The sequence below is a fragment of the Sus scrofa genome, chromosome 6 (genome assembly GCF_000003025.6).
Source record: "Sus scrofa isolate TJ Tabasco breed Duroc chromosome 6, Sscrofa11.1, whole genome shotgun sequence".
Classification (NCBI taxonomy): domain Eukaryota; kingdom Metazoa; phylum Chordata; class Mammalia; order Artiodactyla; family Suidae; genus Sus; species Sus scrofa.
In genome coordinates, this window is record NC_010448.4 from 15,924,449 (window position 1) to 15,941,549 (window position 17,101).

The following is a 17,101-nucleotide window of genomic DNA, read 5'->3' on the forward strand; positions in this document are numbered from 1 at the left end:
TTATCAGACCAACGATCTGCTCCAACCTCCACGGCGGAAAGTGGGCACCCGGCCGGGAACCCGGTGAGCCCCACTGTTCCGGGGCGACATCTTGAAGCAGTTGTTATTGTTACTCGACTTCAAACAGGTGAGAGAGAGGGCAGAGGGGGGTGCCAGAGGGGACCCCAAGGCCAAGCGTTCCGGTGGACAAAGAGGTAAGTTCTCTGCCCCAGGTCTGCTCTGATGAGAAGGCACGACTGTAACACAAAACCCAGAAAAGCAGCGGGCACATACACAGGCACCCGGTCCCTCCTGTGTGGGCATCCCTCCTCTCTTTTCCAAACTTTCAGGCATTTTTTAAAAAGTGATGAACACTAACAATCCAGCTTTTGATCCTACCTCCCCTTTCCTCTCAGGGCAAGAAAAAAGCTGTCGACATTTCTTAAAAGTGAGAGACGGCCATAAAACATGCCAAGGGCAGCTACTCAAAACGTTCTCTACCTTCCACCATGGAGCAAAATTCAAGGGTGAGAGTCACCTGCAGACATGTGATCAAATGTTCACGGCCACCACGATGGAATCTGTTCTGCAGAAATTTGTATTCGTGAATCTTGGAGCCTGAAAACGGATGCCACGCGAGGAGTGAATGTGGCTCATTTTCCTCCATGTTCCCCCTTCTCCCTCCGGATTGGGAGGCAAGCAACCCCAAGCTCGTGGAAGGACAGTGGGCCCCTCGCAATGACAACCACGCAAGGTTCAAAGGCTCAAGCCCCCTTTCCAGGTAGCTGGGAGGATGTAATTGGTGAGGCAGGAGATTAGAAATATCGGCAGCCTCTAAGTAAGACTTTAATTTACTGGCAGATCAATAGAGCCGGGGTTATATTGGCAAAGTGTCTACAGCTCTATTGACTCACGCAATGCCTCTTATCAATTTATCAGAAATCTGAAGTCAGAAGATATTGTTTGAAGGGAAAAGAAGAAAAAAAGAGAAGAGACAGGGAGCAACAAGAGCCCAAGTGGTTAGCAACTGGGGTCCCCAGTGACAACTTGGTACCAAGGGTCTTTTCACATCACCCTGTCTCCTGGAAGGGAAGCCACCGTGATGAAATTCAGAGTTAACACGGCCTCCTCGGCCTTCTCGTGTGATTCCATTTTCCATAAACCTTGCATGGGGGGCAGAGGTGGGGGGCGCGAGAATTCTACCAAAGCAGAGGCCATTGATTTGTTTCAGCAAGGAACTCTCCTTCCTTGGCGGAGGGGGGGGTGTCAGTGATTCTGGCCTAAGTTGGCGGTGTTCACATGCATCCCCTTCTTTTCATTCTAGGGCCTCTCCAGTTCCGCCTTAGCCAGAATTCTTCATTTTCGATGTTTTCTCACCAATCCCTAAAAAAAGATTTTTTTTTTTTTCCTCTTCAGGGCCACACCTGTGGCATATGGAAGGTCCCAGGCCAGGGATCAAATCAGAGCTGCAGCTCCCAGCCTACGCCACAGCCACAGCCACGGGGATCTGAGCCATGTTGGTGACCTCAACGCCGGATCCTTAACCCACTGAGCGAGGCCAGGGACCAAACCCGCACCCTCATGGATGTTAGTCACCTTCTCAACCTGCTGAGCCACAACAGGAACTTCCATAAAAACAGTTTTTTTAAAGGAAAAGGGCTATCTATCCCAGCATCCCAACCAACCAAGGGGTCACGAAGCAGCGGACTCACAGTGGCACGTGGGTCTCCGGGAGCAGAGAAAAAAAACAGACTCAAGTTTTATTAACTGTCACCCAAGGGTACGCAAGAGGTTTCACAAATAATTAATCTTCGTTGGAAAGGTTTTGAAATATTCCAGGTAGTGGACAAAAAGGCCAGGGAAGGAAAAAAGTCAACACGAACACCTCACCGCACCTAAAGGTCCACACCAAGGAAGGAAGGGCGACCCCGGAAGACATGTCGTCCGGAGTGTTTCTACCGGATAACTCTAGGGGGGCAGGTCCCCAAGACAGAGAGGACTCCGGTCATCAGGAGGCCGAAGGCAGGAGCGATGTCCCTTGGTTTGGAGGAACCAGGACCTGCTTCTGACAATCCATTTTGGTTCCTGCCTCATACAACAAATTTCTGCTTAATTGCTGTTTTGCATTTCGTTGAGACATCGGGTAAACAGTACTTAAGTGTTTCCAGACAAAAACAATAACTCACTAATGACTAAGGCCCTGCTAATTAAAATGCCCCCGTGATGGCGTGACTGGACTCAGAGCCACCACAGGGAACAGAAGTGCCCGGGCCTTGAATGCACCAACCAGAACGCGGACGTAAGGGGTGGAGGTCACGATGGCCCTCTGGTTGCAGACAAGGGAGCCCCTTACAGGAACTGGCGGGGATGGGGAGAGTGGGAGGAGCTGGCAGGGGAGGGGAGGGCACAGGGATTTGTACATTCTAGAACCTGGCATGGCCCTCAAGACTAGAGTGCCCATGATGCCCGGAAGAAAAGAAAACAAATAAAATGCATGTGCCATACCCTAGAAGGGGAGACACCAAGAGGTGTTAAACTGACCTGAGAAGAGACCACACTTCTCCTGCAGAAGAGGGTCCAAAAGCCGAAGTTTCCAACTACACTTTAAAAAAGAGAAAGGATTCAGCAAGGGGGAAACGGAGGTAAACGATACCACCCGCTCTGCGCCAAAGCACCAGTTTAACCAAACGATCAAGATTCCCAAGTGCTTGGGACACAGAAAACTTCTCTCCCTCGCAAACAGGAGAGCAAAATAACCAGCCTTCCCCTTAACAGAAGGCTGCTTCTCTGCTCTCTGCAACTCTTGGTCCAAAGACGAGGCCTCCCAACACCACGTATTCAATCTCCACCTTCAAAACCAAAAAGAAAAGAAAAGAGGGCGCCCAGAGTCCTGGGGCTGGCAAAGGACCTTCTCTTGCTCCCAGCGGGTTAAAGACCTGCTAGTTAGCAAGGAAGAGGGTGGGGACAGTCGTTGAAACCACAGGGGCCTAATACCCATTTGTATTCACACTCAGACCCTTTAGGGATATAAAATCGGAGAGGTTGAACTGTTTACATTTACCTAATGCTCAAGTAAACAAATCAGAGCCTGAGTGGTGGGGTTTCCGGCAGGGCGAGGGCCAGACCCCCTCCTGCGCAGGGGAAGCAGAGTGCGGCGAGGGGGAGGGGGCTGCCGATGTCATTCCCGTCACTTCTCAGGGGCTGAGGCCAGTGTCCGCCCCACCCCCAATTCTCCCCACCCCCAAGCCTGCGCCCTCCTTGACCCCATGTGGCCCATCTAGAGTCCACCCGCAGAGGAAGCTTCCAGAAAAGCGCAAGAGGCCCCCTTGCTCAGGACTGCGGGTGTGCACAGAGGAGCAAGGGACTGGCAGACTTGCCCTCTTTTGGCACAGACCATCGGTGCCAAAGCAGGGAGACATCCCTCCCTGGACAAGGTCGGCGGCCACCAGACATCACCTGGCCTCCCCCATCCCCACCCCCCAGGCATGCCTGGGCCTCCACACCCCCCCAAGCGGCCCTGTCAAGAGCACAGGGGAAAAGGGGTTAAGCACTCAGTGTCAGCCCGAGGGAGAAACTTCCCTCTTTCCAGGCACTCCCCCCGCACCCCGCCCCCCACCCGGGGAGGGGGGTGTCCTCGACAACTATTGTCACCCAAGAGAACTGCGTCTCAGAAGAGACACCCTCCCCCCCACACCCACTTCCCCCATCACTGGTGGTGGCAGAAGCTGTTTGCTGTCCCAGTGCAAGGCCTGACCGTAGCCTCTAAAACACCAACAGTTTCAACTTGACTGGGGGGAGGGGGGCAGGGGGGCTGGCACGCCTTTTAAATGCAGATTTGAACTCTTCACCCGGGGTCAGACAGCTGCGCTCCTCCAGCCCCAACAGAGGCCGGCGCCGGGGCCACTCAAGCTCACACTTTCACAGTTTTTTTCCTGCCTTCCCAGGAGGCCAGCCCATTGAAGGAATCAGATGCCTCCCTCCCTAAAACCCCAAACCCACACCCGCCTCTCGGCTTACCAGGGGCATGAACCCCACTGTCCCCCTGGAGGCGGCAGCCCTCGGACCGGCCGGCCAGCTGGCTGGGTGGGTGGGTGTGTGGGTGCCCCGGGCACAGCAAGGGTGCAAGAGGATGGTTATCACATTCAGACGAAGGGACGCTAAGAGCAATAGTGAGAAAACCCTCAGACTTAACCGCTGCTCTGCAGGAAGGCGCATCCTTGGTGGGACAGGGTTTACAGGTGCTCTTTCTGCCAGCAGAAACCAGGACTGCCATCCCGGCTACTCGACTCATCAGGGCTGCAGCGTCAGGACTTAGAACCTCTAGCTCTGAGACGTCACTTCAGGAGTGAACAAGAGAAAAACATGAACAGCCTTGAATTAAAAAACAAAACAAAAACAAAACAAAAACCAGTCTAGGACGAGGACTTCTTGCCTCCATCACATATCCCCCCTTCCCTTATCCTCCTGTGCAAGGCGGTTTCTGATTCTTTCCTTGTCACCCTCTGCCCCTCCCTTTCTCCACCTTCAACCAGAGAAGCCCACTGGCCCTAGATGGGGAAAGAAGGCTCCACCGGTTGACATTAAGATAAGGTGAGAGGTGAGAAATCCAAATAAACACTAAGGGAAGAGCGATGGGTTTTTTGGGTTGCTGGGATTGGGGACCAGGTCAACGGCTGCACCTGGGCAGCCCTGGAGCCTCCAAAAGACAAGGCCCTCCAAGCAACACGGCAATCAACCCAGGCCCACTGACTAGGAGGCCCACGTGGCATCAGAGGACAGGGCACTGATCACCCACGTGTCTCAGGTCCTGATTCAGGCCCATCCTGCCACAGACCAATAAGCTACCACCAACAGGTGGTTTCCAGAAGCTCCCTGCAGCCTGCCACCGACTGCACAAATAAAGAGGGGGTGACGCATAGAGCCTAAGACTGTTGTCATAAACACACCTGAATTCACTCAAGTGGAGGCGGTCCTGCCGTGTCCCCTCCCCCGGGTGTGGCCCACTTTGCTGCACTTGCTGCTGTTCTGTGTTTGAATGGCCTTCGAAGTCAGGTGGGTCCCTCCACCTCCCACCTGGGTGCCAAGAAACAGTTTACAAAACGTCTGCACAGCAGCATCAAATGTTTGCCTCCTCCTCATCCCATGAGGGTGTCAGGGGACTCAGACCATTTTTTATAGAAGAAGCTGTAGAGAGATGCAGCCCATGCCCCTGGACCCCAGGAAGTGGAAGCAGCCAGTTACAAGAGACAATGGGCAGCTCAGGCTCTCTCAATAGGATACCTCAGAAGAGCTCAGGGCACATCCTGAAATGCCAGCCCTGCCCCTTCGGAGAGGTGGCCACCAGCCCCCCAGGGCTTCTGTGCCTACGAAACGGGGCTGGTCCGAGATGAGACGTGCTCCAAGGACCAAGTACACATGGGCTGTCTGTGAAAGGTGCAAAGTGTCTCATTCAAAGTTTTCTTGATAATGAGTATGTGTTAAAATGGTAACGTTTCAGATATACTGGGCAAAAGAGAACATAATTAAAATTCACGTCACTGGCTTTTTTTTAACATTTTAATGTAGCCACTAGAAAATTTTCAATGATTTAAGTGACTTCCATACTACGAGGGGGTGCTGTTCTAGAACCTTAGTCTGTGGTTCAATTTCAGTCTCAGGAGTTAGGTGTTCTTGAGCAGGACGGAGGCAGAATTCTCTGGTCCGCTCTCAACAGCCCCCTAGAGCTACAGCCTTCCAATTGCCAAGTGATACGTCTAATTGGGTTGAAAAATCTTAGAATCCAAATCACTTATACCTGCAATCTGGCCATGGGTGGGGGGGGGGGTCAGATGTGCGTCAGAAGGCGGACAAGGCCCGCGGAGTGACACACCCTCACCCAAAACGGTTGTCAATTACTGCTAAGACCCATTGTTTGCTTCGAAAAACAGTTAAGTTGTTTATTGTGGTTTAATACAAGGATTGATTGCCCATTCCAAGGCTCTGCCTCCTACTCCAGCTGGATTTCTCCCTATCAAGGGCAGCGTCCTCTTCTTTTAACAGCCCTTCCCATAAAATATGCCCAGCAGGAGGCCGGTGGCCACCCACCCCCAACACACACACACACACACACAAGTGAGCAGGGAAGGGGGGGCAAGGGGCAGGAGAACACAGACGTGGCCCCTTTCCTATTAGACAGCGCCTGTCCCATCACTAGGGATCACAGGCCAGTCTCATTTCTCCATGTAAATGAACTTTTTAGCCACCTCCTCAAAGAAGAAAAGCTGCACAGATGCGGAAGGCCCATCCTGGGGCACACAATTACAGCCATTTGCATTCCTCCAGCAGCAGGATTAGCAGAGGAATGTGCTTTGCAGCTTTGTGGGGGGAAAGGAGTTTAGGAAGAAAGGAATGGGGGGTGTATTTCTCCTGGGTCCGTCCGTCCATCCAAAGTTCTATGATACACTTCCACTCCTCTGAGAGTCAGAGAGTGGAAATAACTCCTGCTCAGGCTTTCTAAAGAGGGGGAAGGTTGAAAAGGCGGGGGGTTGGGGGGGGGAGCGGAGGACCGAGTGTATTAGAACTGCCCCTCCTGGCGCTTTGATCCCCTCGGTCGCTAGGAGAAACCAACTTTTCTCCTTGGGTTAATCAAAACCAAATTACTCAGGAATGTGGCAGGACAGGTCTGAGCTTCCAGGTCCCTTTGTCTTTGAGGATTTAAAATGAAAAAATAAATTTTTTAAAGCAGATGGCAGGGGCTTACAGAGAGGTAACTTGCAAAGTCTGAAGGAACCTTAGACCACATCCCCCTCCCTCAAAATAAGTAACTAGATAAATAAATCAAGAGACCCACAAGCCTACTCCAGTCTAGGAGTCAAGAGGTTATTTTTGTATAGGTCCAAAACTCAGCAAAACTTCCTATTTTATCCTGATTGAACCTCATGAAAGAACTCCCGCGCCCAAAAAAAAAAAAAAAAAAAGCGGTACCTAGTCAAAGTACAAATAAGAAACAAGCAAGATTTTGCTGCAAATCGATCATAAAGTTTATTTTGGAAAGCACAGGCCCCACGAGCTCAAGAACACACACTGTCCCAAGAACAAAGCTTGGGAGTAGTTTGCACGGTCCTTCCTTGGGACGCCCGGGTAGGAAGGCGAGCATCCAGTCACCAGGATCAAACCCCAACAAATCCGTGGGGACTTTGGAAACCTCAGGGTCTCTTTACGTTCTAAGGAAGGCAGCATTTAGGGCATGGCTCCGTGCAGGGATGAAAGGATCCCACTGGGTGACGGAGGACACCCCCGCACATCTGCTGTCCAGAAACGGCCAGCCACCCGCCACCCGGAGCCGCCCTGGTCACCAGTGGAGTGCGCCGGGTGTGCTGGCCAGCCCAGCGCCGCCTGCTCAGCAACAGGAAAGGCTGGCTGACCTCAGACATGAAAGCTCTCAGAAGGACTCCCCGCCTCCGCCCCGTTCACATCTCTGGCAGGCGTGGGGCACCGCGCAAGGTGTAGGCCTGCACTCCGGGCGACTGGAAACTCCACCGAGGTGGCAACACCCGCAGACGTGATGATAAGGCACAGCAAGGCAGGACGCGTCCCAAAGCACCCAGGAGTGGAACTATGAACAGCCCCCCACCCCCAGGCGTTATAAATGCCGCTAAGCTTCCCTGCAGCAGAACCTGATCAGTTCCCCCCCCCCCCGCCCTCCCCCTCCAAAAAAAAAAAAAAAGATAAAATAAACAAACAGAGCGCCACCAGTTAAGCTACGGAGCCTGGACGCAGAAGATAAAACGAGGCCAACCCACAGGCCTGACTACCAGCGCACCATAAATTGTCACTGGCCCCCAGCCTCTGGTTATCTGGGAGGCTGCACTAAAGTAACTTTTAAAATACTCTTCACCTTATCTTTAGGCCCCGTCACACACACACATCCATCACCCGGCTCAGATCTCTGCCATTAGTGTTCCATTTCGACTTTCCAAAACAAGGTCATCCCAGTAGGCCCGTCGCCTACTTCCCGTCACAGCTGTGGACTTTCACCCCCTTCTCCAACAAAAGGGACCTTGTACACAAAATTAACCCGAACCATGAGTCTGTGTGGTGTGCGAGGGCACGAGCCCTCGGAATCATGCCCCCTCCTGCCAGGCCGGGCGCAGGGTGCTCCCCCGCAGAGGTCGGGGGAGCCTCCCTGGAGATTAGAGGCCCCGGCTCCCTCGGCCTCCGCTCCACACAGCTGCATCTGTGCAGCCAAGGCCCTACTTTCCAGAGAATAAACACAAAGCCTTTTTTTTTCTTTTTTTTTTTAAGGAAAGGAGAAAAAAACTTCCCCCCAGACTCGGGAACTGTAGAAAATGGCTGGAGTCCACAGCCAGTGACGAGGGCCAGCATCATCCTTGCTAGAGCTGAGCGGGCCGACCTGGCAGCCACCGCCCGCAGGCGCCCCCTGGGCCCTGGCGAGTCCCAGCTGCTGAAATGAGAAGGTCACGGCGATGTTCCGGGTTAAGCAAAAAATAAATAAATATATATATATATATATTTTAAACGTCATCCCACCTGGGTTTTTTTTTTTCTTCACTGTTTATTAATGTGACACCTAGAGAATGTACAATTCCACGTGGGGCCTGAGTTCCTACTTCTATGGGGTGGCACTCTGGGGGACAAAATGTTATGACCTCAGATGCCAGCCCATCACCATGCCCTACAAGGAAAGAGTCTTCATTTTTAAATGCTAACAAGGCCCTAAGACCAAGCAAATGGCAACATCGGCCAACAGGTAGGTCGCATCATCTCAGAGGATGCTCTAACTTGGAGGCGCCAGGAACCTGCCATCTTTTTATCCAAGAGACATGCAGGCAGTCGACCCCAGGGGTTCTGAAACGGGGGCAATTCTGCCTCCCCAGGAGACAGTGGGCAACTGCTGGAGACGTTTCTGATTGGGAGAGGGGATGGGGGCGAGTACTACTGGCATCTGACCCGGAGAAGTCGGGGACCCTCGCTCCTCCAACGCAAAGCCCTCCCACCCCAAACATCAACCGGGCCCCCACACGGCCTGGCAGCAGCTGGGTCTGAGGGCCAGGACTTCACACGTTTAATGCTCGGGTTTCCAGGGGCAGGCGGCTGGGGAGGCGGGCATCCCTTTGCAAAATGGCCCCTCTGCCGGGCTCAGAATTGGGAACAGGCTGTGGAGGAATTCACAACGTGGGGAAATGACGGTGATAATACTGATGTTAGAAGCACGTTCACTTTGTCACCAGCACGAGGCCTGAGTTTCAAGGGCTGAAAGGTCTGGGGAGCTGCTTCTGAGGTTCTGGGCTAGAAAAAACGGGGTTTCAAAGCTCAGGGCAACGTGAGCTGGCGCTCCCGGGCCGCAGAGGGACACCTCTCAAGGAGGCTTGGCATGGGGCGAGCCAGCAGCGTGCCCAGCTCCCCAGCCCTGACCACACAGGTTCCGTTCCGGGTGGCGGAGCAGTGGAGGAGCTGCGATCGGGCCTGCGGGGACAGGAAGGGGACAGGGCAGCGGATGGAGGAGGCCAAGACAGGAAGAGCTCAGGGATGAATGAGACGGCCCCTTTGGCGGAGCCAGGCTGGGAGGCTCCGCAGGAAGGGGTAGGGGGAGGGCACATGATAATTAACTCAGCAAGTTGATAGTATTTGCATATAAATGCCTCCACAAATCACTACAAACAAGCCAGGACAAGTCAGGCCTATTAGCATATACAAGCCAGCCCGGGAAGGCCTCTCTAGGTGGGTCATTGAGTGGGCTGCTCACTTAGAAGGCCGCCTGCCAGCTTGGGGGGGCGGCGGGGGTGGGGGGGGAAGCACGTGAGGGGAGGGCTGGGGAGGACTGGGACACAGCGTCTATTTCAGACCCTTTCACTCCTGAACACAGTTGCAGGATGTCACGAAGAGCTGGCCTGATTCCCAGCCCCTAAGGGAAGAGCCGGAGAAACGCTGGACCTGTAGTTTCTTTCTTCCAGGGTGCTGGGACACAAAGGGGAGCAGAGGCCACCGGCAGGGACAAAAGAAACACAAAGCGCAGGACGTGCAGCTGGGAACTAACTTCGGTGGAGAGGCGACTGACCCCGCACTGGGAAGACTGGTCTTCTCCTCCGGTTCATCCCCATCGTACGTGGGAGCTGTGCCTGGCACCCACGGTACAGAGGAAGGAAGGCATACGGCTCAGAGAGGTTGCGTGGTGGGTCCACGGCCGCACCGCTCGGCTGGAACAAAGACAGGCCTCACGCTTGTGACCCCAACAGAGGGGTCCGGGCTAAGGCAGAGTGGAGAACAAAAGCCAACTTTCCCAAGAGCAGGCTCATTTGATGCATCTCTGCTTCTCCCTGGAAACAGAGTGTGAACACCAGCACCCCGGTTTCAAGAGTGACTCATAAAGCGGCACTCTGGATTCTGTGACTATCTCACTCCTTCCACTAATGAGCGAGACCACACCGCCCTCCAATCAGACACAGAGGAGTCTGCACCAGGACCTCCTTTATCGGCCAGCATCATCTCCCGTGTCTGGACAAACGTCAGATTCCCCAGGAAGCAAAAAGTAAACTGACGGCCCTTCCCCACAAGGTGTAAAAGGCCTCTGCTCCCCCCAGAGATGCCTCTACCTCTGGTTTCATACCTGTTGCAGGAAAAACCAGCTTCAAGCTGCTCTTTGAAAAAGTGGGGGGAGGGGAGAACCCGTGTTAGGTTCACTCCTGCCATTCTTTTCCTGCCACTACATTTTAAAAGTAAGGCAGGTGCGCCCAGGTGCTCAGAGCCAGGGACACAGATGGACGAGCGTCTCTGGACAATCATTATGTATCAGGTGTAAAAGTGACACCATTCGAAAACCTGGCAGAGCAGAGGTGGCATGTGAAAGCAGCTGCTTTTGCAAGGGACATCAAACTTCTAACACTCACTGAATGCCCAGGCCTCTTCTTTAAGGTCCAAAAGTTGACCTGGTGCTTCAGCAAGGACGCAGATGTTCCACGGAGAAATGCAGTGATGCTACAAGGGAAGCAAAAACCACTCCCCTCACCAGCCAAATGTACATTAAGAACCAAGGCCCTGAGCCAAAGAGCATTTTAGGAAGAGGGCCTGAAACGGTGGAAGAGGCTTGCACTGTTTCTTGAGCAGTTAAGAAAAGCTGTTTTTTTAAAAAAAGAGGAAAGTTGCTGAAAAGGAGAAAACCAAAGGTGCACATGTGTCTGCAGTGTATTTTCACTGGAAAAGACGTCAGGAAAGGTTATCCAAGAGAGGCTGCTCAGAAACCCTAGGTGTGGAAAGAGAGTAACTGCCTGGCTGCACACATGCACTTTTTTATAGGCTTACAGGAGTTTAAAGTCTTTTGAAGAGAGTTGTGTATCTACTGCATCGAGACTTCCCCATGTCACCAGGCACGTATGTGACTTTGGGGCAGAGGGGGCAGGATGCGGAGGCCTGAAATCAAGCATCCAAATAAGCCTCACAGTCCTTTCTTCACCCAGCTCATCCTTAGGCCTCTCTGCTCGAGACGCTCCGTGAAGGAGACAGAGAGCCACCTGTGAACTGGAATTTTAATGCGGAAAAGCAGAGCCAAGAACAGAGCCACAACAGGCAACAGTTCTCATTCAAGATCTAGTTCAACCAAGAGACTTAGGAGCGGTTTTCTCCAGCTGCATTCCTGGATAAAATGAGGCAAATCCAGAACCCGGCAAAACTGCTTTTTGCCTACCTCCAAAGAATGCCCCCCCCAAATACTTCAGCACTTCTCTTTAGCTGACCCCCCCAACACACACACACACACACACACACACAGAGGAGGAGGTCTGAGCAGTCACCAACTCCTGCCTCCAGAGGCCCACAAGAGGGGCAAGTTTCACTCCCAGATCAAAGGTTTGTGGCCGGAATCACTCTTGGGACGGTGCGTGAAATCGGCAGCAGATGAAAATTCCACTGTCTTTTCACAGCATCCAATGGGGCCAGTTTTCCCAGTTCAGAGTCTGCCTACAGATGACAGAAGATACTCCATAAACGCCCAACTGCTGCCCCAAAAGACCCACTTAAAATTAAAGACAAGATAATCATTTGAGAAAGCCTTTAAGGCCATTATGTGATTAGCAGAATGGGAGGAGAGAGGCCTGGGGTTTCCCCATCTTCACAAGGAGCAGCTTGCATGGGGGGGGGGTGTCAGTCCCAACCTGCAGCAGCCAGAAGGGGCGGTGGGTGGGAGGGAGCACCTGTTCCACACACCCCACTTCTCCCTGCCCTGGAAGTCCTGGGCCGACTTCAGGGAGGGAAGAGGATGGAAAAAATCTTGGCGGCGGCACAGGTGACCATACCGAAATGCAAAGACTGAGCAGCAGAACCACCTGAGAGGCCCCCACCCACCCAGGACGCAAGAGGCCAGCCCATCAAACCCTCCATGCATTAATCCTCGTGTTGACAAGACCAGACATTGACCCTCCCGTGGGAAGGGAGAAGGGCTCACCCAAAAGGCAGATTAAGCACAGGCATTTAGCTCAGAGGCCCTGCCTGGGCTTCGAACCAACAAATCACAAGTCCTATTCTGAAACGAAGCCAACTTCGCCACCTAGCAAACTTTCTATGTCTCTTTCCCCATTTTTATTCATACCTTATCCTTACCAAAAAAAAAAAAAAAAAAAAAAAAAAAGAAAAAGAAAGAAAAAAAAAGAAAAGAAAGAAAGGGAAAAAGAAAAAAGAAAAAAAGCAAGAAACTCTAGGAATTAAGGGTGAAGGAAGAGCAGAAACATCTAAGGAAAAATCCCCTTTCGAAGTGACATATAGACCAAGCCACCTTCCTCGGGCAAAGAATTCGCCAGAAACACACTTGCCTTGTTCTCACCATCTTGTCCCCTGCCCCCAAAAATGAAAAGCAGAAAAAAAGCATTCAAGTTGTGGCACTGCTCCTGAAGCTTTAACACAATGCTGCTGTCAATTCCCCAGTTCCTGTCCACATAAGAGTCATTTACTACGTTGGGAGGAGGAGGGGAGAAGCCCTCCAACATCTGATTGTCACTTCGTACATGTTCAAAGAGAAGAGTCTGGCAACCACCTTTAAATCATACAGAAAGGCAATCTGACAGTTGTTGATTTTGTAGTTTTCCTCGTTAATCTGGATTTTGAGAGTGGCTTGCCAAGGAGCCAAGATTTCTGCCTGGGTCCCTCCCTTGGGGCAGTTTGACTTAATCTCAGCTTCTGTGTGTGTGTGTTTCTCAATCTGAGTGGCCTACGGACTCAGGACACTGCTTTGGACGGAACAGGCACCTTTTAATATCCAACTGAGACCAGCTCCTGCGAAGGAATTCCCTTGCCCGGATTGCATGACAACTAGGTCCCCCGTTCCCCCACCACAGTTTCTGACCCAGAACGCCATCCTCTGACAGCGGTTCTGGGCTATGCTGTGATTTCTACCAGCTACCATTACCAGCAGATTCTCATACCAGGACACTGGGATACCCCTATGCAGGTCACTGTAATGGAATCTGCCTTCCTGTGGTGTTTTTCTGGTAACGCCCCCATCCTGGTTAATGACACCAGCCTCGGGAACCAGAGAAGGCCAAGGGGCCCGAGCACTACAGAAATAGGCCAGGCTAAGAGCAAGCCACCATTTTCATAACAAATGCGAGTATAAACCACAGCACATACGGTGCTTCTTGAGGTTATTAATGTTGAGCGTCAGGTGCATTATCGCTGAAACGCCGGCCAGTGTTGAGATGGAGCTTGCGAGGTTCTTCAGGGCAAAATCACCACCACGCTCCAAGACCAAGGGCAAACCCTTCAGGTTAGGAAGCAAGCTCGCAACTCCAAAAAGTGGGTGTAAAGACAACTCGTTTTCTTTCCCTTGGAGCAGTTCCCTACCCTTTCATAAAATGTTGCTTAGTCACTTAAATATTTACTTTTTCATATGAGACGGTTGCAACCCTGCAGTAAAAATAATGTCTTAGGTAAAGGGCTGCTTTGAGCCCTGGAGGAGTATTTCTAGGTTCTCACACTAACACTTCAGAAGCCAAAAAAAAAAAAAAAAAAAAAAAGCCCCAATGTCCAAAAGGAATAATAGCACACAGTTACAATAAGGGCACACTCCCTAGACACCACTTGTGACCAGAACTAAAGGAAGCCAGCCGTGCCATCATTCGCCCCAGAAAATGCTTTACTAGTAGTCTGCAATTACAGATTTATGCTAATGAACTAACAACCTTTGGGTCACCTGAGGTGAACCAGGCCTAGCCTGGGAGTGTCCAGTAATCATCATTTAAAGTCATAATGATGAAAACTGAAATCTCACTTAGTTTAGCTCCTTGCCACTGGGCAGTCCAATTGGCACCGAGTTTATACAGCAGTTAAATCCAACCCCAAAGCAGCAAGAAGGCGGGCACTGCACTGTCCTGTTGGGAAGAGCCAAACAGAGGCCTGCTGAGAAGACTGTTTTATTTGGGCCCTTTCCACCCTCCCTGAGTATTCACTTGTGCAAATAAAAGACGGAAGGGAAGAAACCAAAATTAAAGTTTCAGGTGGCTGGAGAAGCAGTCAGATTTTTTTTTTTTTTTTTTTTTTTTTGGAAGAGTTAGCAAGTGTTTCTCAATAGTCCCCTGTCAATCAAAGCTGTTTTCAGGAGAACTGGAAAACAGCAGCTCTATCCCATAGAAAATGCAGCCATTTCCAAAGAGAGTTGGGAAAGGGACGTGATCCATGTGATAAAGACAGAAGGTCTCCAAGTCACTTAATTCCCTGTGACTCCAAAAGGACTGTTTTTAAAGTGTAAAAGTGCTTGCTTCTGCATCTGCCCCATGTTGTTAAATAACACTTGTGTAATTAAATGAAAGAGCAACGTGTGACCCTGGCCCATTCTGAGAGGCACTTACACGCTCTCTGAAAACACGCTGGAAACTAAATGCAGACAATCTCCTTAGTCCTGTAATTTAAGGAAGGGAGAGAGGGAAAGTTTTCTCTTGGCCCTCAGAGCGCCACATGCCCTCTGAAAGGGGGCCTTCGGGGGGCTCCGAGGAACAGAAGGAACACAAATACAGGTGTGCAAACATCCAGGTACGGACCTCTCTCCAATGACCCCATTGTTGAGACCCTTATGTTACTGAGAACCTCTGTGGCCTGACTTCCCTCACATTCCACCACCTTGGTTCCCTAATTGCTTTTCAGGCTGGGCGACAAGAAGGCTTCAGAATCTCAGGCCGCCAGTGGCTGTTGTGGTAACAAGGAACAGGCCCAGGTTCCAGGCCTCGGCCTGTCTTGATCAGGTTGCCCTGGAAGGTGCCTGTTTGCCTCTCAGCTGCAGTTTCTGCCCCCAGCACTCACGCCTCCCTCTGCAGCCCAGGCTGCTGGAGCTCGTGATTTTTAGGCTTTCCCCTTGAAACCTATCCAGAAACCACAGCCATTAAAAGAACATGAAGGTTTGACACCTCCTGAATTTAGGAATGAGGGGACTCCAGGGGCCGACTCTACACCTGCTGCTTGACGGCAGAGAAACCAAGTTCTCCAGCCAGCGCGAGCTTTAAACTATACTCCATGTATTTAGTCACCTTTTGCCAAGGATCTCAAAGCACAGGGTGAAATAAGACGACGGGAAACTTCCTCACTATCTGCCTTCGAGGCTTAAGGTTGTCTTCCTTGCTCTGCCTTGATGCATTCCACCATCCAGGCCCAGGACTGAGGGAGAGGCCTTCTCCCGGTGCCCAAGTGGGCCATCAGCCCTCTCTGAGGTTATCTGTCGGTGGCTTCTATAGTTCTCCAGGCCAGTTAAATGACTCAAATAGTGGGTGCAGGAAGGGATGACCCCCCTGGATTCACCTGCTTGAGAGTTGCATTTAAACCACTTTATGGCACGTGCACTTCAGTGCCAGGCAATGCACCAGGCAGGCAGGGGCTGTGATCTTTGCCCTCTGGGCATTTTCCCATCATTATCACACAGGTATGTCCAAAGCAGAAAGGACCATTTTCCAGAAAGTTCTTTCCCCTCTAGCCTACCATGATTACTTTTGTCTTCTTCTGCCACTGACCTAACTTGGGCCTTCTTCCCCTTCTTTTAACAGGACAAACATCTCAGCTCTCCCTCCTGACCACCCCGCTTTCCATGGAAATGGACGCAGCTCTGGTTTTCCCAGAGTGCCCACAAACTCAAATGAGTCTATCTTCAAAGGTGCCTTCCAGCTCCACGAACTCTGATTCTCCCTTTAATTACTCCCCAACAAGCGCATTCTTCGCATTGTTTCCAACTGGCCGGTGACTTCTCTTGTGATGAAAAGGGTGCATTTTTAGGCAATGGAACCCAAACTTCTAAATGACACCAGCACCGCAAATATTCAACCGGCAGGAACTAATCCAAAAGCAAAATAAGGAAGGCAGAAGGGAGGGGAAGAAAGATGGAAGGGAGGGAAGGAGGAAGGGCCTGACTCGGTGCTGAGCGCGATGCAGAGGCTCTCACCCCAGGTAGGTTCCAACTGGGAGTCAGGTAGTTCAGGTGCATCCAGCCTGCCCTTCCCCCACATGCCCCAAGAGAATGGGAAGTTCAGCCAAGACTCGCAGCACCTGCCTGCAGCTCTAGGCCGGCTGCGCGAACCCGCGGGCAGGCGGGCCGGCGGGGGCGGGAGGCTGCACTCACCTGGCACACAAAGGCTCCGCACACCTCCAGAGGGAGGAGGCACTCGCAGGTCCGGGGGCCGCGGCGGGCGCGACCACGGGAAATTCCAGCGGCACCCGAGCCCCGAACGCACCCACCCCAGGCGGCATTCTCCCCACCTCCCGCTGCCCCCGGGGCTCCGAGCTGGCTCTGGCTAGGTGCGAGGGGGCCCGGGGCAGGGGAGGGGGGCTCATGCTCGCGGCCCCGGCCGGGCCGGCGGTCGCCCCTCCCCGGGAGGGAGGGCAGGTCCCCGGGCGCGAGGCGGGGATTCACCCACGGGGCGCGGCGCTCGCGTCCCCGTCCCCGGCCTGCCCGCTGCCGGCTCCGCCGCCCGCCCGGAATGGCTTTATGTAAATGAAGCTCAACTCGCAGTTCGCGGCGCGCACCGCCCGGGGAAGGGGGGCAGGCGGGGCGGGGGGCCTTCGGGGATCCACATTACACGGCAACAAAGCGGAAGGTTAATTTGAAACTCACAGCCCCGCCGCCGCTCGGCTCCCCGGGCAAAGCCTGACATCTACAGTC

The 17,101-nt window shown here is 52.5% G+C and overlaps 1 protein-coding gene across 1 annotated transcript in view; it reads right to left on the minus strand.

Annotated features, from left to right (window-relative positions):
- Nucleotides 1-16,853, minus strand: part of ZFHX3 (zinc finger homeobox 3) — a 247,315-nt gene extending 230,462 nt beyond the window's left edge. The window contains exon 1 of the mRNA XM_021097088.1: nt 16,562-16,853. The gene's annotated coding sequence lies outside the window, so the exon portion shown is untranslated. The remainder of the gene's footprint in view (nt 1-16,561) is intronic.